This window comes from Pleurodeles waltl, chromosome 10 (genome assembly GCF_031143425.1).
Source record: "Pleurodeles waltl isolate 20211129_DDA chromosome 10, aPleWal1.hap1.20221129, whole genome shotgun sequence".
Lineage (NCBI taxonomy): Eukaryota > Metazoa > Chordata > Amphibia > Caudata > Salamandridae > Pleurodeles > Pleurodeles waltl.
The window spans coordinates 781,844,335-781,864,753 of NC_090449.1; the positions used below are offsets into that span (position 1 = coordinate 781,844,335).

General features: G+C 43.6%; 1 protein-coding gene across 8 annotated transcripts in view; it reads right to left on the reverse strand.

The window, feature by feature from the left end:
- Positions 1-14,585, reverse strand: part of OSBPL3 (oxysterol binding protein like 3) — a 911,347-nt gene extending 896,762 nt beyond the window's left edge. For 7 of the 8 annotated variants that reach the window (XM_069211401.1, XM_069211406.1, XM_069211403.1 and 4 more), the window contains exon 1: positions 14,407-14,584. The gene's annotated coding sequence lies outside the window, so the exon portion shown is untranslated. Of the gene's footprint in view, positions 1-14,406 lie in introns of all 8 variants that reach the window. The other variant, XM_069211408.1, reaches the window with a different exon arrangement.
- Between the last annotated feature and the right edge of the window lie 5,834 nt (positions 14,586-20,419).

Consider the following 20,419-nt stretch of genomic DNA (forward strand, 5'->3'; position numbering starts at 1 on the left):
CCACTGAAGTACTTACCTTATGTTTGGCCTGGAACCCAGGGCTGGTACTCCTGTCCAGTGGTCCAAAGAAATTGAAAAGCGTATTACATACTAGTTTTACTTTCTGTGCTAGGATTTGAATTAGGAGTTTGACCTCACCAAAAATTGTTGGTTTGACAAAGAGGATATATGTTTAAAAATTCTGATTGAAGTAATCTTTCGAAATGTGGTGGGGCAGCTCAAAACTAACACCCTAGATGACAGAAAATGATTTAAAAAATATCTGAGGAATTTTTGTCTTAGGAAAAAAGTAGTGAACTATTCCAGGAATGGGCACTGCAAATAAGAACATAAGCTGTAGAGATGAAAGTTCCTGATAGATTGTGCATAGGTCCCCCTTGCAATTGTGCATTTTTTCATTGGGTAGGAGGGGCCGCCTTGCTCCAGGGATCACCCCATACTGCAGATTTAAAGCTTATTATAGAAGGTTTTGGTGTACCCTAGGATATGAAAAGATCCAATAATTATCTTCCCATTGTGTAATCAAGAGATGGAAATTTCCCATTCCGACCCTTTCATCAAAGTGCCAACTGGTACAGTATGTGTGTAGTTTGGGGGGAGTGGGGGGGGGGGGTGTAAGGGTTGCAACTAGGGGTGATGAGTAAGGCCTCCCAATACAAATTAAGTCTAATGATCTCTGGCAAACAGGACTCCTTTTGCATTATTTTCGTATTTAATGAAATTTGGATGAATGCAAAGACGATGGGATCTTCTTTGGTGCACTTGTCAGTAGGAATGGCACAAAGTCTCTAACTACACAAGACCCCTGATGTTCCTGCAAGTTGTAATGTAGGGATCAGTTCATTTCATCATTCCCTGAGGATGCAACTCTATCCTCAACCTAACTGGTTGGATTGCAGTTATTTTTTTTGCGTTAAAGAGACACAAAAACCCACTGGAACAGGGTTACTGTCCGAATGCTACAGACAGATTATAAAATGGAGTCTGACACAGAAATTGGAAGATCTTCATCGAAACAGAAATGTCAGGGCCTTCGCACAGTGCTTCCAAAACATGGAGATGTGTTCTGACCATTACCTCCAAGCTAGGTCTACTATGCCTGCTTAACTACTGCAAATATGCTGGATTACTCAGATGCATCTGACTTTCGTCTGTGTGGAGGTGTCCAGTCTGTCAAAGGGGCACAGAAGTGGACAAAGAACACCAAGCCTAACATCCTACTCTTTACAAGGAGTCAAGAAAAGGGTGCCCAGTATCTGACTACAGGTTGAAGTGAACCAAACAGACTCTGCCTGGCAAGTACATTTTCTCCCTTGGAGCGAGTTCCCTTATCCTGACTTGCTGTGCAAAGATCCAGCTTGACATAGCTTTCATGCTGAGAGAGACAAAATATAAAGGAGCGTAATGCTTGAATTACTCTCAACCTCTGGTAATTACACAAGCTGCATTCCAGTCATGATTTTTGCCCACCATATCACTTCAGAAATTAACCAGTAATTTCCAAATCAGCTGTGGTTCTGCTCCAGAGGGAACAATCCAGCCAAAACTGCCAGGCAAGGAATCCTGTGAATCAGAACACAAGCAAATCCTGACCAGCTCTGCCATATCTGGGTCATCATTAGGGTGCAGTGTGGCTCTAGTGGCACAGTGAGCATTGTCTGGTGTTGATTGTACATGGTGAGCAAAAAAATGGATTGAAATAAGCATTCCACCTATTACTTTTTCCTCACTACGGCATGTATGCTAGCCAGAACCCAGTGCTCTTACTGGCCTGCATAGATTTTTTGTGCTTTATTTGTATATGTGGTCCAACAAATAGCCAAATTACCTCAATGACAGGACTACTTGTGTGACACCTTGAATACCATGGCCTGCTCCACACTCTCCCAAGACATGGAGCAGATGACCTGGTGAATGCTAGCAGGTTTGGGTTGCTAGGCCTACAGATGTCAAGATCTAGGCAAACCCCAATCTTAAACAGGGAAACAATACGTGGTTTCCAAATCCTTTAATTTTCTACTTTAAACACCAATACAATGGTTTTTACTGTATTAGAATCTTCTTTACTCAGACTGCCTTATTTATAGTGCATTTTCCCCTAGTGATCACAAGCAATTATAGTTCAGCTGAGAAAGATACCCACTGTCCCCATACTCTCCTTAACACTTTGAAAAAGATGGTTGAGAGCTAAGGTTAATTTAGTTTCAATTGTATTAGGACAATATGGTCCATAACCAAAAGTTGGTGTGTGGAGATCAATGTGGCACTGACACGGCATAAGACGAGGGGGGGGGGGGGGGTTGAGGGAGAGGGGAAGCAACAAGATGGCATTGGTCACCTTGAACAAACATGCTATGACCATGCAGGGCAGCCTCTGTTGTGGGCATTCACTGATTACTCTACTATCTTTAATAAAAGAGGAAATGTATCTTTTTAGGTCGCATTAGGTGTTTTGTGAGTTTCTCATACAGTACATGTCTAAGAGGTTGAACTGCACTCTGGAACAAAAGCCAGGATGCATTCGGTGCCTGTGGGTTTAGTCACAGGTGTGGCTCCCCCATATGGGTGGAGGAGCGCCCCCCCCCCAGCAAATCCTTTTACATGGAAAGGACAATAAACTGTTTATTATCCTTTCCATGTAAAGGGGGGGGCATTGGGGGTGATGAGCTGAGGGGAGTGCATGTGTGTTTGGCCAACCATCGGAGCCAAAAACACATGCGCACAGGGCTCTCTCCAGCCCAGCAATATGGTTGCTGGGCTGGAGAGCCTGTACATGCTTCCAGTCTGCCTGATAGCGCCCTGGCTGGGTGCTCCCAGCCAATCCAGATGCTGCTCTGAGCAGCGTCAGGATTGGCACAGGGCAGGCTGGGAGCCTGTGCCTACAGCAGTGACGGGAGAGGAGTGCTGCCCGGAAGCAAAGCGGGCAAGTTTTTATTATTATTATTATTTTTTTTCGTGCCCCCCACCTCACCCAGCCATGCGAGCCGCTCCTGTTTAGTCACCGAAACAACATGTGGAGCCTGCAGATGAGGCTTGTTCTCGCCTACATATATTTTAGTATGTTCAACTCTGAATTTATTTACCAAGAAAGCACTAAGCGAACACATCCTGCTGCTTTGTTATACACTTGGCACTTTACCGTGTGACTAAAATCCACTGGCATTAAATGTAGCCTAGACGATCTTAAAAGGTTTCATGAAAGAAAGTTGAGTAAACACCTAGTCTCATTTCTAGAGACAAAGAAGCAGCATTTGGAGTTTAAGTAACATTCCTGTGTGCTTTCGTGGAGAGTAAGTTAACACAGAATCCTTAGGTAAAGGCCTGCAGTCCTGTGCAATGAGCTACAATGTGTCTTGCTTAGATTAAACTGAAGGCATTGTGTGGGTCAGCAACTCCTTTGAAGAATGCAAAGATAGGTAAAATATCTCCCCTAAAATCATAAGGAGGCCCCAGCATGTTTTCGCTTACTAAAACAATAGATGATGCAATAAGAGGGTTTCTGTTAACATACTTGAGTAGGATATGGACATCACCTCCATTGAAGTAATCTGATTGGAGTTAGGATTAAGATCGGTTTTTGTACGTTATCTTTCGTTTTTTTTGTTTAACATAACTCAGGCCCAACACGTTCCCTTGCTCCTTAAAGTTCCTGTGGCCAGTCACGGCATGCGGGGAATCCTGGGGTCGTGCGATTAATAACATTTAAAAAATAAGAAGAAGAAGAAGAAGAAGAAAAAAAACCTTACCCAGCCAGGGCACTCCCAGGCAGACTGGAAGCCTGTGGAGGCTCTTTCCAGCCCAGCAGCTGTGTTGCTGGGCTGGAGAGAGTCCTGTGCACAAGTGTGTTTGGCCGGCCCCAGATGGCTGGCCAAACACATATGCGCTCTGAGGAGTGTACATTGCACTCTCCTAGTCACCCACAATGCCCCGCCCCTTTCACAAGGAAAGGATAATAAACACAGTTTATTATCCTTTCCTTGTGAAAGGATTTGCAGCAGTTGCTGCTGGCAGGGGTGGTGATGCTCCTCGACCCTTATGGAGGAGCTGCCCCTGCCTGTGGCTCATCCCACATGGATGGATATTGACAGCAGATGTTTCTTTAGGTGCTCACCTAAAGAAAACAGACAAAAAAGTGAGAGAGGGAAAAAAAAAAAAAAAAAAAAAAAAAAAAAAAAAACACACCACGCACACACAAGGGTTGCATAAAGCGGCTTCTGTTCCTCTGATATACATAGTTACAACTATGGTCTCTGGAAAGTGATACTGACATGTTAGTTGATAAAAGAATGTGCCATTAATTTCAATATGCATGTTACTTTTATCACACCAAAGTACATTTTTCCCATAAAGCTGTGAGGCAGGGGCGGCTCCTTCGCTATGGCAAAGGAGTGTCACCCCATTGGCTGTGCCAAAAGCAGAAAAATAAAACCATAGTTGCAGGTGGCAGCAGCACTGACAATAGAGGTGAGTTAACTATTTTTGTTTTTATTCCCTCCCAGCCTCCCCTGTCTCTCCCCCATTCCCCTTCTCCTTGAGATCTGCAGCAGCTGCCGCTGCTTTCAGGGGGATTACGATTTTACCGGGTCACCATTTATGGGATAATATAAAACTCTGTTGGTATTTCACAAGCAAAAAAAGAAATCCAGGTTTTGTGGTGCTGACATTCATTGCAAGTACTCTTGCCCTGCGACTAGTTTCTCTTGGAAATGCATTAATCTTACACTCACACATCCTGATCACACCTAAAAAGCAAAAACAAACATCCTGTTTATCCAGGGGTTCACACACCCATAATTATGTTAAGATAGTTTCATTCACTTAAAACTAAATTATTTAGGTTTAAGCAAATGAAATAATAGCTATTGTTATAGTGCACGAGGGATGTATTTTGTTTTTAAGAATTAACATAAATGACCACGCTCCAGGTACCAATGAACTACAATAAACCTAAATCCCCTCCTTTCTTAATAAGCACCTTCAACTCCTATTTCCCCTCAATCAGACATCGAACTAAATAGCTAAGAGTTATTGTGACCCCATTTATGAGAGATATTTGAGAGGATTCTTTCACTTGTAAATAAAAAAAAGGACCCTTTAAGAGTGCTACTTCGTGCGCCCTAGTCATCCATTTTAACTGTCAGGAAGAAGGCAAAGTATTCTCTCTAGATCCCCCACAAATGTTACTCTAAAAAAGAATTGTTCCAAGCAGCAAGCAGTTCTCAAGTTGAAGTGTTTTCAGTCCCAAATGAAGTCCCTGTCATTAGGAGAACGCCCCTTTATGGCACTGCCTTCTTGCAGCCTCCAGGAGCCCTATGATTGGCAGTGAAATGTCACGTTCTGTGAAGTTATACAGGTCATACTCACTCGGACATCTGTGGCAAGGGGCAAACAAAGATAAGGGTGAGTGTTAATTTGGTCCTCTTAATGCCTAGAAAGGGCTATAGGCCAATACTTATTTATACTTGCCACACCCTCACAATTACAAACATCCTTCCCTTATGCAGCACTCCCATCACAATCAACTTTACTGATGCTAGGGTTGTTACAATTCATTCTCCGCACACTGTGTAGGGCACTCCTTAGGCTCATCAGTGTACAAGCTACTGTAGGGTATATCTGTCAGACAACACAGACTATCGATAGAGCTTACTGTTTAGTGATATCTCGCCTATTACAAAAGTCATAAGGATGCAACAGTTTAAGTTTATAGAAGTAAAGGTGAAAAACTAACATAGAAAGCTGCAATGAAACATGTTAAATGTGCAATTGCTTGTATTTCTGCATTTGACTTAGATGCCTTTTGAAATAAATCACATGTTAGAAGGATAAAACGGATGTTAAAATGTAATTTAGACTTTAGACAGTGCATATAAAAACACTGAATTTCTAAATGATTAATGAGTTTCAAAAGATGCGCAAGTGAGGAAAATGCACTTCTGTAGTACTTAATACAACGCAGTAACAAAGCTTTTCCATTTAAATGAAATGCATTACTCCTATTAATGAAATATTATTAATGCTGAATTTATAAGTTTGTATATTATATGTGTTTTACTAAAACGTAATAAATGCATTATTGTGATTTTGTGTAAGCATAAGTGAGGCCTGCAGATCTTGCATTTTGCACTCAAGTAAAAGCGCTGAACTACTATTTTTTCATTACATGAAATCTGAAAGAAGATTTTGTTCCCATGAAAGTCAAAGATCTTTTGTAATGGACGCCATTGTTTAAATGTGAAAATATGAATTTTTTTGCCCTTGAAAACAGTACATTGCAGGAACATGGACGGAGTTTGAATACATTTGTTTCAACCTTGTTTGGTTTCGCACAAAAGAGAGATGTTCCCATGACAGACCTGGGAAGAAATTGGCCTGTTTCAATTTGGAGCTGTACAATTATTCCTCATTGGACACTGTTTATTCACTGTGACATGAACCGATACCTCTGATGAATCAGAATGTTTTGTGAAGTCTAAAATACTGATGGACATTTGAACTTTGTTCAGTCGTGGTCAGTCTTGAGCAGTTCCCACAGTTTCTAGCAGCTTGCAGAGAGCTCCTGAAGTCTGCAGATGCCTTGTCATATTTGATGAACTACTGATGAAGATTCCCTGAATACTGAACCCCTGGAGAGGTATATTTCTCTCTGCCATTAGTCCTTACCCTTGAAATGCCTTTTTTAGATTCAATAATCCTTTTTATTTTGCTTTTCAGAAGACTCCTGACTGAGCTTATGATATGCTGATGCTTTCCCTGTTTACATACATTTTGTCAAACTTAGTTAGTGATCTGCAGTCCGAGATTATCTTTTTCCAGTTTATTTTTGTCTTTTACCCTCTTAGGTTTCTCCCCACACATGTAGTTTTCCTGATTTGATTAGCTGTAGTGTCTACCTGTGCCCAGCCAAAGATAATGGACTTTGCTAAATTTTATTGACAAATGATTGTAAATTTGTGCTACAGATTAAACAAGTTACATTACAATTACATTTTAAAATCAGATATTCTTATTGATGCTATGTCTTTTCTTCTTGAATGTTTAGTTTTATTAATGTTAGTCTTCCTGAATTTATTTCTACGTCTTGGGCAACCATTGGTTATTATGTATCTTTATAACTTGGTTTTGTGCATGTCTTCATGACCTTGAGCTTGTAATAAATCGTTTACCTTTAGTCCTGATTGGAGTTTTCCTTCTGTGGCCACATTGGACATGGTGTATAAATTGTTTGGGGGGTGTTGAAATTTTGTTGATGGTTCTACCACACTACTTACTAGGAAGAAAGCTCCATTGACTTCAGTAAGCATTTGATTCCTGCGAAGGATGGGGAAAAAATAAAAAATAAATACTACAGCGCTATCACAACCTTTCTTTCAGGCGACATCTTCATCAAAAGGACACGGCTCATACTCCGATCCACACACAACCTTTGTCCTTTTCCCAGCAAAATTCAGCATACAAAACACAATGACTGAAAATACCAGCCCAGTGGAAGCCTCACTCTAATTGACAAGGCCTAAATGCCTTACATACTACAGGAAAACCTCCACTATCAATGTTATGTGTTCCCTATTAACTGTTTCCCCTCTGAGCTTAAATAGCCACCCACCACCTAATCTGAAAGACCCTGGAAGTAAGGACAATAATTATTGAATAAAATCAGAAACCTAATCATAGCTTCATCCATTAAGCATTCCAACAGTATCATTTTGACACATCTCAATCTTGCACGAAAAATGTCCATCAACACCATTAAGAAGGCCTTCTCCAACATGACAGGCATCAAACAAATCACTTCTTCAACCAGTGTATTGGGCAACGCTTTTGCAGAAAACACAAAATATGTGATGGGAGAGTTCTTGAAATGAATCTAACCACTGGCAATCGCTCATGGTAGCATTGCAACCCACCATTACGTTGCGAATCATGTCACCTCCCACCAATTTTTGCTTGTTTGGTGTACCTCTCTAAATGGCTACGTGTATGCCCAGATGTGAATACCTTGCTCACTGTGCCATTGGACCCAAAGTACCCCCAACTGAAGAGCCCCAATGAGGGTAAAACTGGTCTTGGGTTGCTTGTTTCAGTTTGGAGAGGGCCTGGCTTCGCAGTTCAGGCTGGACTGTTCTACTGGACCAGGGTCAAGACTGATTTCCATATGGCTGGGTCTAATTTGAGGTGGCATGATGGGCAAAAGAATGATGAGTTGGAAAGCTGTGCTAAGTGATTGCCAGTGGTTAGACTTATTGAATCATCTTCCTATCACCCTTTGTGTGTTTGATGTACTGCCCCAAGTGGCCAGTAGCATGTCAAGACACGGGTCCACTGCTCATTGAGCCACTAGAACCAAGCTACACCTGACTCAATAGTCTCAATCAGGAAGAAAACAGTTTTAGGTTGCTAATCATGGTGAAAATGGTCTTGGGTTGCTTGGGAGAGGGCCTGCCTTCGCAGTTTGGGCTGGACTGGTCCTATTGGATAAGGGTCATGTCGGATTTTAATATAGTTAGGTCTAATCTGAGGTGGCAAGGTGGACAAAACAATGATTTGTTGGAATGCTACCACAAGCATTTGCCAATGGTTAGACTCATTGCAAGCATCCTCTCATCACCTTTTGTGTGTTTGACAATGCTCTTTCAGACCCAGATTTACCAACACCTGACCTGGTCTGACCATGCTGCAATTTTAATCCTCATCCAATACAGAAAACCCAGCGACCCTGCCCAACTAAAACAACATGCAATACTACCTTTTTTTAAGAGCTCTCCCACTAAACATCTTAAAAAAGGACCACACTACTTTGGTAACCTAAACTGAGCTGGCATTCATTTCTGACCTGGGTACACTTACTAAACCACACACTAGGAGTAACAGACAACACCCACAAACCCTGTAAAATGTCCTATGACTAGCGGAAAGTCTTCCATGTCATGGCAATTCAAGGCATAAGAACTCACTAATCGCAAAGAGATCATGGCCAAATATGAATGATATCAAACTCCCCACACCACAAACATTATTCCATCACAAAAAGTAAATAAACTTTACATCTAGCCAGTTTTCGAATCTGACACCAAATGATTCACTCAATGTAATCAATCTAGCATCACTTTCTTCGACACATTCAACAAAACTAAACAACATTAAAAACAGTGGGCAAGCTGCAATACACCATTCAGCATGATGGATTATCTATCCATCAAACTGTCCTCTCACTGATATTACACATACCCTTAAATCTTGACCTGAATAAGAAGACATCCTCCAGTCTACAACTGTGAAAGTACTCTTGGGGTAGTTTTCATTCTTCTCAAAACAGCTAGTGCTTCCACTGCATAAGGACTCTCTCGGACATGTTCAAGAGTACAAAGTCTGCCACTATTGTGTCCCCCAGAGAGCTTGAATAAGACTTTGTCAACATTTAATACTATAAACTTTACCAATATTTTTTTTTTTAACATTGTCAGCACCTTCTCTTATTTAGTAAAGTACAGAAGATGTTTTTCAGCCTCTGTGCCTGTTTTGTGGTGTGTAACATTAATGAACAATCAACATGATGATTTTTTCTTACCATTCGAGAACCTAGATCTAGGATTTCCAGTGGGTACCTTTCAACACAACATAGAAAAAGGACTTTTAATAGGTACACATCTAAAAGAGAGATTTTAATAGTATGCCTACACAGGATGCCATTAGAAGTTAATGTCATGCTGCGTCTTCAACTTTTAAACATGTGGGAAAGCAAAGTATGCTTCTGATGTTTTGTATGTGATTAATTTTTTACAAAATGTGCCTGCATAATAACTACAGAATATAAAAGGACAACATTTCTATTCCGCTTTCTGGATTGGAATATGAGGAGTACTTGAAAAAACAGACAGATTGATTTCAGTGACTAACACTTGACAACGGGGGTGGCAGGCGTGTCATGCGCACTTATGTGCCATTAGCTCTTCTCCAGCCCCACCCTAACCCTGCTCCTGAGGAAAAATTAAAATGATAACAACGTTATGTTATTATAATTTTATTTTCCCCTTTCATCCACGGCATAAAGCAGTGGGGCAACTCTCTTCCGCCTTAGTGGAGGAGTTGCCGCTGATTGATTTATTCTTCGAAGACTTCACCTGAAATTGACTTTTGAAATGTTTTGCTCTGTCTGATAAGTCAGTGTTGCTTAAGCAGCAAAGAACGGCTCTTATGCACTTATTCTGAAGGGCTCTGGTGCACCTGCTCTGAACCAAGACAAGTTGTGGAAACATTTGATCTAATTCTGGTCTGGTTCTACGGGGCATACCAAAAAAAGAAATTCAGACCACGAATAAGCATCAGGCCGAAGATTTATTGAGAGTAAAGCATTTCTCCCATGGTCCTACTGCCTTCTCCTGCTCGGTGTTGTGTGAGCTCTGGGCCCAGCCTGACACAGAGTCCCGCACTCTTCTTAATTTTTTATTCTCTCAGGTTTTAAAGCAATTTTATAATCTCTATTCACACCTAGTTCCGTATGTAATACTGAACATAACAATGCTACCCATATAGAGTACTGGGCACTTCTTTGTGTGCAACCAATAGTGCACTACAGATAGTAAATGGAAAAGAGAGGAAGTATGTGATGAAAAATGTCAATGGCATGAACCGAATCCCCCTCTACTTCAACCTGTTGGAGCACAAATAATGAGCGTTAGAGAAAGGGATTTTCTATTTTTGTTATCGCTAAGCAGTTGGTGCAAAAAAAAAAAAAAAAAAAAAAAAAAAAAAACCTAAGGCATTCCATAATTAAAGAACTAAGAGTACATGCAATGAGAAGTCACTGACGTGTCAACCAGGGTGACGGCTCTCAGAAAAGACGGTATGGCTGAAAAACAAGTGCAGCCTGCACCACAGTGTGCAAAAGATAATATGTGGGCCTCATTCACAAACTTTTCTGTGAGAAGTGGGCTCTGCAAAGTGCCCATTTTTTGTGGATGGTGACAGGTAAAAGGCGGCAGCACTTTTTGTTTTTTGGAACCGGACATGTTCGTTATCAATAGATTTTGACCAAGGTCCAGAGAGAAAGGCAGAAAAGTGAAAATGTATGAAGAAACAGATAAGAGAGAGTTTACAAAGGCGGGGGGGTGGGGGGAGAAGCAGGGATGAAAGGGAATGTACAAGATTAAGACAAATTAGCATTAAGAATTATAGAGAGATGGGTTTAGGAGATGGAATCAAGAAATCCAGACTTGGAATTCAGCAACTCAAGCATTCAGAAGTACCGGGCCAGTTAGAACTACTTCAGACCCCTGCACTTATAATTTATTTATTTTTAAACAAATTAATCACTGGTTCTGCCTTGTGCTCAGGCTCGTCTGACCTATGAAGTTCTCAGAATACGCCATGCTCGCCCAAAGAAACAAAATGTGACACAGAAAGCTTTCTTCTGTAATCCAGAGTGTCCTAGTTCTAGACAAACATAAGTAAATGACACGAAAACCTGGAGTAAATCATATATATTCACGAAAAAAAAAAAAAAAAAATAATAATAATAATAATAATAATAATAATAATAATGAATTAGGCCACGAAATTCGGGTGCAAGGCACATCTAAACAGGAATAAGGCACAGCGTCTCACAGTAAACCTTCCCTAATCCGGCTCTATAATTCTGACATTTTAGAGGTGTGCAAGCCTCCCTGCCCTAGCGTCCCCGTGTCATGTAGCGCATCATCAACGACCGCAGGTCTTTTGGCCAGTATAACAATGCATTTTGGGACACGTAGTTTTAAAGGTATGAGTTCACAAACCACAGCAACCGGAGTGCTACTGGTGGTAAAATAATAATAATAATAAAAGAGAACCATAAGTGGCTAATGGTGTCATATTTGTCAAATGGAGGGAGGATTGACAGCAGGGGTGAACTAGGAAGCCTCAAGACTGGCCGGCCTTTCAAACTGAACAAGAGATTTGCACAAGTGTCAGAGGAGTCAAGGAGGTGCTCCGTCAAATAAGCCGTCTTGCAAAATACATGTTTACTATTAGAGATGTGAAGAAAGAGGAATGAGACCCGGCACAGTGAATTGTCCCTATACCAGCAGGAGCCCAAAGCATTTAATGCGGAAATCCCCACCCAGCTTGGGAGCCACGTGTTTGCTCGCGTGCGCATGGAAACGAGTCAGCAATTCATAAACTGAACCCAGCGAGTGCAAAGAGGCGCGCGCCGTTGTGACAAAGGAGGCGGATGCTGAGGGACCAGTTCTAAGAACAGCAGCAGGGGTAGGCAACCCTCCACCTTGTGCAGCCCACGCCTGCTTCAGCAGTCTGAGAAAATAGCATTATTCACGGCACAGGAAACCCGCGCAGCCGCCGCCGCCACCACCAGCACACAGGCGTAAGAACGCGCTACGCTGAGCCACAGAGCAGAATGGCAGCATAGGAGTGTCCCACTCCGAGTTATAACCATGGTTCATTTCAACACATCTGTTTAGTGGGGAGATTAAATTTGTAAAAACAAACATGGGCATTCCACAGCTTCAGAAATAGGACTACAAATGTACATCGATCGGAGTGTGCACGGAATGGCTTATCTTATCCGACAACGCCGGCCCACACGAGGGCAACTAAATGGAACCTTTACACATGGTGTCAATAGTGCTGACTAAATTGGTTTCTTATATAACTGCTATCCTCTTGCTTGGTTCCAAGGCCAGTTAACCTCCTCTAAAAACCACCAAATGTGCTAAATCGGAGAAAAACTGGGCAGTCCCGGCAAACCCGGCCCTCCGGCTACCCTAGCACCCAGCGGCATTTCCACAACTGTCTGGGCAACAATGCATCGTCCACCGCAAGCCTGAAATACTTTTGTTATGGGTCAAGTTGCTAACCAAACACAAATTAAGAATCCCTTTCTGGTTCAGGGACCCTTGCTCTTCTGCCTCCTGAAAACGCAACCCATAAAATGCACCCTTGAGTGAATGACACGGTAACAGGAGCGCACCGAGGTGGATTAGTGGACAACAAAAACGTTAGAATCTTCGTTTCAATTTAAAGTCCATTTCGTAAATATCTAAAGGACAAAAGGGATACTAAGCTATACTTGGGCTGTCTATTCATACAGTAATCTTTAAATGGTATATTGGAATATGCACACGCGAAAATAGTGCATGTACAACGCATGATCATGGGCACTGCATGCCTTCGGTAAAACATGCCGACCAGAGTTCATGGTATTAAACCTGACACACTCATCCATCAACCTCGGCTTTTTTCCAAGTCTCCAAATACATACGCTACTGTAAATGTCACTCAAGTTCGGAAAAAAAAAAAAAAAAAAAAAAAAAAAAATCAACAAAAAGATGCAACATTGTTACCTTTCTAAGAAGAGATGGTAGTTTATTGTTTTATCGCCGTGAGCTTTAACATGCTGGGGAATTATAGCCGGCTCAATGAAAAAGCATGCGGAGTCAAGCAAGGACTTCCCTGTCCTCCAAGAAGCACGTGAACTGCTCCGGAGAGAAGCATCTGACTCACGAACTGCCCACAAAACCGTTCGGATGAAACAGTTCACTGCAGAATCGAGTCGAATGCGTCAGACGTACTTAAGTGGACTGCTTCTGAAGTCCAATAGTCCAGACTCAATTACAAGGGCCAGGGACGTAACAAAGTGGGTAGGGGAGTGCCAGTGGCCATCCTCAGCTAAGTATTCTGACCTGAGAGCTAGATTTTGCATGAGTCTGGATAGGGTACTCCCTGTCCCCTTAAAGTTTCGTTGTGTCGCTGACACGGGCGGCAGATGTCCAGCCGCTGGGAGATGCTCGGAAAAGGCTCCCGTGTGATCCATAACATACTGCGGAGGAGCGAGGTGGCTGGTACGGACATTGCCGCCTCACATCCAACGAAGTGCACAAAGTCAGGAGTGTAGAGTGCAGATGTTTTGTGCACCCCCAGGTAAGCCACACGCTGCAGGGGTTTCATTAAAAAAAAAAACATTAAATCATATGCCTCGAATGTGTCCAGATGCAGGGCACAAATCGCACAGCTTCGCGTCCTCAGCAGGAGTATGAAACGTATAGTTATGCAATCGCGCCACTTATATAGCGCTTCAGACCTCGCAATGATAGCTGTGGCGTTATATAAAACATCAAAAACAATACAACCAGGAAGGGTGGCGGCACTCTAGTGTGCGGATTACTGTGCACTCAAACCAGACCAGGGTGTGACATCGGAATGGGGATGGACGGTTAACTCAGCTCAGGAAATAACGTGTATCTCTGAACACCTCGGCTTTTTCGTGAACGACCGGGGGTATTACCAGCCCTCTCGTGTCCGGTGAAAAGCTACGTAGCGCCTCACTGTCTAAGCTGCTTGCTAAGCTTTACAAAGGCTGCCTGCGCTGCTTGAGTGTCGCTCGGAGGGAAGCTTCGGAGTAGAAAATCCTACCTGGGAGGTGCCAGGGAGCTCTGCGCAGCCAGGCAGAGACGCGCCCCCTGGGGACTCCGGAATGCCTTAACCACAGCCACCGCGAACTTCTTCGGGGCCACGAGCTAACGCTACCCTCTGCCGAGTCCCAGCTGCTGCCCACATGGAATGCAGCCTGGGCTTGAAGCCTGGGAGTTACAAGGAGGGCGGGCTTTCAGGCGCTGACTAGCAGAGCTACCGACCAATAAGAGACCGTGGTCCACCTGAGCGGCTTCTTGGAATCTGGTCGCGCCCAGTGAGGGGTGGAGTTTCCATGACGCTAATGATCAGCCGGGAGCTCCTGACAGGTGAGAGGCTTGACGGGTCTGTTATGGAGCCTGGGCACTTAAGCTTCACCAGCGGCTGATCTGCTGATGGCTTGTCATCGAGAGGAGCACTTGAAGGCCGCGTTCGGAGAAGGCCGAGCTGGGATGCAGGTCGGCTTCGGCGCAGTGTTGTGGAACTCAGTACATTCCTGACTTTTGAGTAGAGCAGCACGGTACTGGGGGTTTTCTGTTCCCGCACTTAGTGGCATGTTTAAGAACCCTTGTGCCACTCTAGCGCCGCCTTAGCGTCATTTTTTTGATGCTAAGGTGGCCCTTCCCCCGTGCCATATGCCACTTTGTAACACTTTGAGCCACATTATGCATGCAGCATGCATAACGTATGCAAAGAGGGCGTTCCGGCACAAGGAGACCCGCAAAAATGGTGCAATGACATCTACAAGATGTCATTGCGCCATTTTTGGGGTAATTTTTAACACCTGCAGAATTGTAATCAAGGGGCCTCCTTGCACTTTACTGCACTAGCGTCAACATCTTTGACAGTAGTGGAGCAAAGCGCCACTATAGCATAACATTTTTTGACGCTATTGTTCCTAATACCGCCATGGTGCACCGTATCATAAACACAGCGCACACATGGTGGCGTTGGGGGGAGGGGCACAAGAAAAAGAAAAGTGGCAATGCACTGGATGCAGCGCCACTTTTCTTAAATTCGGCCCTTAGTGCATATCTTTTGGATACAGAGGGCCTGCCTTCACAGTACCTCCTGTTTGGGTAAAGCAGACAGTGAACTGCCAGCATAGCTGCCCGTTAAGGTGAATGGAAGTCACTGAGGCAGCAGGTAAAGTTGAAGGAGAAGTTTATTCAGTTACAGAGGAGCCCACTTCCAGCAGGTCCTCACATGTGGGCCTCCAACAGCAAAGCTCCAGGTTTGCAGTTAAAATTCTGCAACAAGCACTGCCAGAATGTGGAATGCAATACAAAAGATTACATAGGTAAACACAGTAACTGCAGTACACAGGTAGGACTAAGCATAACAAACAATAAAAGCACAGGTTATCCGGTGATACCATCATTACGTCATCTTCCCCATTTATATATTTTTTAAAAACATACTGAAGAAATTCCAACTAAGTTAGACATATGCTATACAGAAAAATGAAATCAAACTTTACTCAAGATAAGAATCCTTATATTTTGCTGATATGGAATCATTTCTAAGTGGGCGGTAGTTATGCTCAGACAAGACCAATGTTTGTTTCACACCATCATTATTTTGAGTACTAATAGAGTCAGAAGAGTCTGACAAATGCAACTTGGAAGTTGAGGAATTACACTCATCCATGTTGGAAGATAAGCAGTTAGATTCCTCCAACTCATGTTGATTGCCATTTTTATTCTCCGTAGGACTTGAATCTGATGTATGAACAACAAGGTGATCAATAGAATCCTGTAGGCAATGATCATAACAAAAATCATCAATAGAATCAGTCATGTGTTGTTTGATTCTATCTGCTTGTTCTGGAGACAATTTGACAAGACATCCTTTACTCCACCGCCCTTTTTTATTGAGAAGACCAGATTTTTTAGAAACTGTACTTATGTGTTGGCGAAGTAAAGGATGTCTCACCTTTTCTGACTTTGTTTTTTTTTAATCAATACCCACCTTTCAATTTGAAATCATCTTTCTTTTACACCAGGGTTTTTTGTCAAAATATGTTTTGTGATTTTGTTGTTTTGAAGCTCTCTAGACAACATTTTTGTATTCCTGACATAGACATTTGTTCTCATTTGATAATAAACCTTTAGCCCAGTCACGACAAACTCTAGATCTAGGTTCTCTCTTCCTCAGTAATCTAAACGGATAAATACCTGTGGTATTGTGTGGGCTAGTCAGTCAGTCAAACCAACTTTATTTGGCCATGTAAGAGCCATAAAAGCACACAGCAGTATTAAATAAGTAGGTACAAATGCAATCAAAAACACAACAAACATTTTAAAATCCATTAAAAGAATGAACTCCTCAATTCTCTTTCATCAGTCATTGTGCATACTTTCTCTGTAATTTCAAGGCCTGTATAATGAAATTCATGATAGCAGAACATACTGTTGGGGATTCAAATCACTGTATCATCATAAAACCCTCGAAGAACATGATTGTACGTTTTTCTGTGTGAAAAGCATGTTATTAGCCAACATTATCCTAGTTAATGCTTCCCCATAAGCTGAAAATGACTTGCATAGACCGCCTGCCCATTTACAATCCTGCAGACTCTGCTCTCATTATGGTGACATTTGGCTATGTTAAAATCGCCTACCCAGATAAGGAAAACACTTGAATCTTTGTCCGTGATTTGATAAATCAGTATTTCTAACTCTTCCACAATTCCTGCAGGCTGACATCCGAAAAAAGTTATAATAAAAATTAATAGGCATTGTATTAAAAACCGGGGGACATGCTAGCTTTATAAGTTGCCAATGTGAATTGGAGGATACTTGTTTTATTTTAAGATTTCCTATTGTGGTTGAGATAAAAATGACAAGAGGTCTCTTCCTAATACCTGGTCTAGAGGCAATTGCAGAGGAGAAAAAGGACCCATATCCATCAATAAAGGGGCAATCAAACAGCCATGTCTCTTGTCAGCATAGACTGTCATAGGCACCTATACATTTCAACTATTCCTGGTTGTTCAATTTAGATCTAAGCCCTGTAACATTCCACAAAAGGAGTCGCAGTGGTAGAGGAAGGGATGCATCCAGACTGTTTGTGAGTAAAAAGGGGGGGAGCTGTAAGAGATTTGAATTTCCTTGGCTTCTCGCCATAAGTTGAGAGCTAGTCTTGCTGTTAGGTTCCTCTCCTTTTTTCTGTAGGCGCCTGCTATCATCTTGAGTATCACTAGCTCTATCTCTTCGAATGTTGAGAGGTCCTTCCAACTCCCTTATAAATGGCATATTCTGCAGTCCCATATCTTCCCTCAATAACAAGTCGACCGTCCAGTTTCACGCACATAACTACTCTGGCCGGAAGCTACTCCTGAGACCACCTGGTCTGCCTCATTCATTTCAACTATACAATTTAAATTGAGGTCCGTTAAGTCCCCTTTGGATGGACCATCCTTCTTGGGCAGTCAATCATTGTCCGACTATGAACCCAATGCAGAGAATCTATTACTTAGCTGTACAGAGGGGTGTATGTGACTACAATTGGTAGACTTGATTCTCCTGGATGGACATATTGTAGTTTTCTCAGGGGTTGTAGGTGACAATAGAAAAACCCCAATGGAAGGAGCTTCACTACGTTCTCCTCATAAGGGCATAGAGCTGACCTAGCTAACAGGTCTTCTGCGCATGGTACACTCCGAAAGTTAATAACACAATTGCCATCCCTGCTTTTTCTTGCTGGGTGAATCCCCCCCACCCTCCTGGTGAATAGTATTTGCCAGACATTTTCTGGAAGAAAACTGAGTTTGGCGGCCAGCCAGTGGACAACTTTGTTCTTCAAAGATTCAAAAGTCTCTTGCTGGCCTTGCTTCAAAGGGGGACCATTCAAGGAGGGTACATTCATCATAACTGCTACTTAAGGACAGATAGCTGGTGGTAAGTCAACTACACCAGGTTTACTCCGTGCTGATGAATCACTTAGCCTAATGATGTTCCTTTGTCTAAATTGACAAGCGGAGCCCATATCTAATGTCTGCCTTGCCCCTAAATTGGCCACAGTCTCTTGTTGTGAGGCCCTCTCTTTGTTATTACTGGTTGATAGCTGAATAGACAGAGCTTGGTCACTTTCCCCAGTTCTCCTTCCAGTTTGGACAGTTTATCCTTAAGTGGGGTTAACAAATCATTGAAGGCTACTAGAATTTTATCCAGATGGGAGGGAGGAGAAGCATCAATCCCAAGATAGCTGCAATGAGGTGAACCCACGCTCTTATATCAGCATCTTCCTACTTCTCTACTTTTGTTTGGGTGCAGTGGGGTGAGGTGTAAAGGGGGCAGCCCTATTAAACAGAGATTTAGAACTCTCCATTGGGCACATTGGTGGTCATTACAACCCTGGTGGACGGTGTTAAAGCGGCGGTAAGACCGCCAACAGGCCGGCGGTAAAAAAATTGCAATTACGACCGTGGCGGAAACCGCCAACAAAGACAGCCACTTTAACACTCAGACCGCCATGGCGGTACAAACAAAAAGCGCCGGTCCCCGCCAACAGACAGGCGGGAGACAATGTACCGCCCACACTATTATGACAGGCCAATCCGCCACCTTTTCCGGGGCAGATTCACCGCGGATAAAAACACGGCAGAAACAGGCATTTCGAAGGGAAAACGCTCACCTCCACACACCCCACGAGGAACGAGGACACCATGGAACCGGAACTCCAAATTCTACCTGTGATTGTCTTCCTGCTCCTCTACCAGGAGCACGAACGCCGGCGGTGAAGACCACAGTGAGTACTGCACCTACGACACAGGGGAGGGGGGAGGGAAAAAAGAGTCACACACACACGCAACACCCCCACCCCCACCCTCACCCACTACAACACACACACAAATACATGTTGATACATTACAGTTACACCCCCCAAACCCTCTGGAAGAATGCAAAGACAAAAGGAAATGATTGTAACGATTGTAATCCATTAAAATCCAGTACTCCAAAATATATATACACTATAAGCAAATATATACACCAATAATACAAGTCCAGGTATTGCACCATTTATAGTCCGTGGACCACTGGGCCCAAAATGCATGGGCGAGGCTCACACTCCATACCCGATCAAAACAGAGAGAACACTGCAGGGGCATCAGATAGAAATACAACAGGCACCTCAGGGGGAAGGGAAGGGGGGGCGCCTCAGCCGGATGAGTGCACAACGCCAGATCCACGAGGGGGCTCAATGCCCACTGTTCAATCCTGGGGAGTGCAAAGCCACAGTCTCTCAAGTCTCTACAGTGAGTGGGTTGCCCACTGTTCAATCCTGGGGAGTGCAAAGCCACAGTCTCTCAAGTCTCTACAGTGGGTGGGTTGCCCACTGTTCAATCCTGGGGAGTGCAAAGCCACAGTCTCTCAAGTCTCTACAGTGGGTGGCTTGCCCACTGTTCAGTCCTGGGGAGTGCAAAGCCACAGTCTCTCAAGTCTCTACAGTGGGTGGCTTGCCCACTGTAACATCCTGGGGAGTGCAAAGCCACAGTCTCTCAAGTGGATAACAGTCTCCACTGGTTCTGGAGGGGGACTGGTGCCCAGAGTGCTTCATCCTGTGAAGGACAGAGGTAGTGGATGGATGTCTCCACTGGTTCTGGAGGGGGACTGGTGCCCAGAGTGCTTCATCCTGTGAAGGACAGAGGTAGTGGATGGATCTCTCCACTGGTTCTCGAGGGGGACTGGTGCCCAGAGTGCATCACTCACCCCGTGACGGACTCAGTTGCATTATTGCCCCTGCCACTCATGGGCTAGCGGTGCTTGAGTTGGTGGTGCCCTGTTCAGCGGTGCTTGAGTTGGCGGTGCCTGGCCCAGCGGTGCTTGAGTTGGCGGTGCCCTCTTCAGCGGTGCTTGAGTTGGCGGTGCCTGGCCCAGCGGTGCATGAGTTGGTGGTGCCCTGTTCAGCGGTGCTTGAGTTGGCGGTGCCCGGCCCAGCGGTGCTTGAGTTGCCGGTGCCCTGTTCAGCGGTGCTTGAGTTGGCGGTGCCTGGCCCAGCGGTGCTTGAGTTG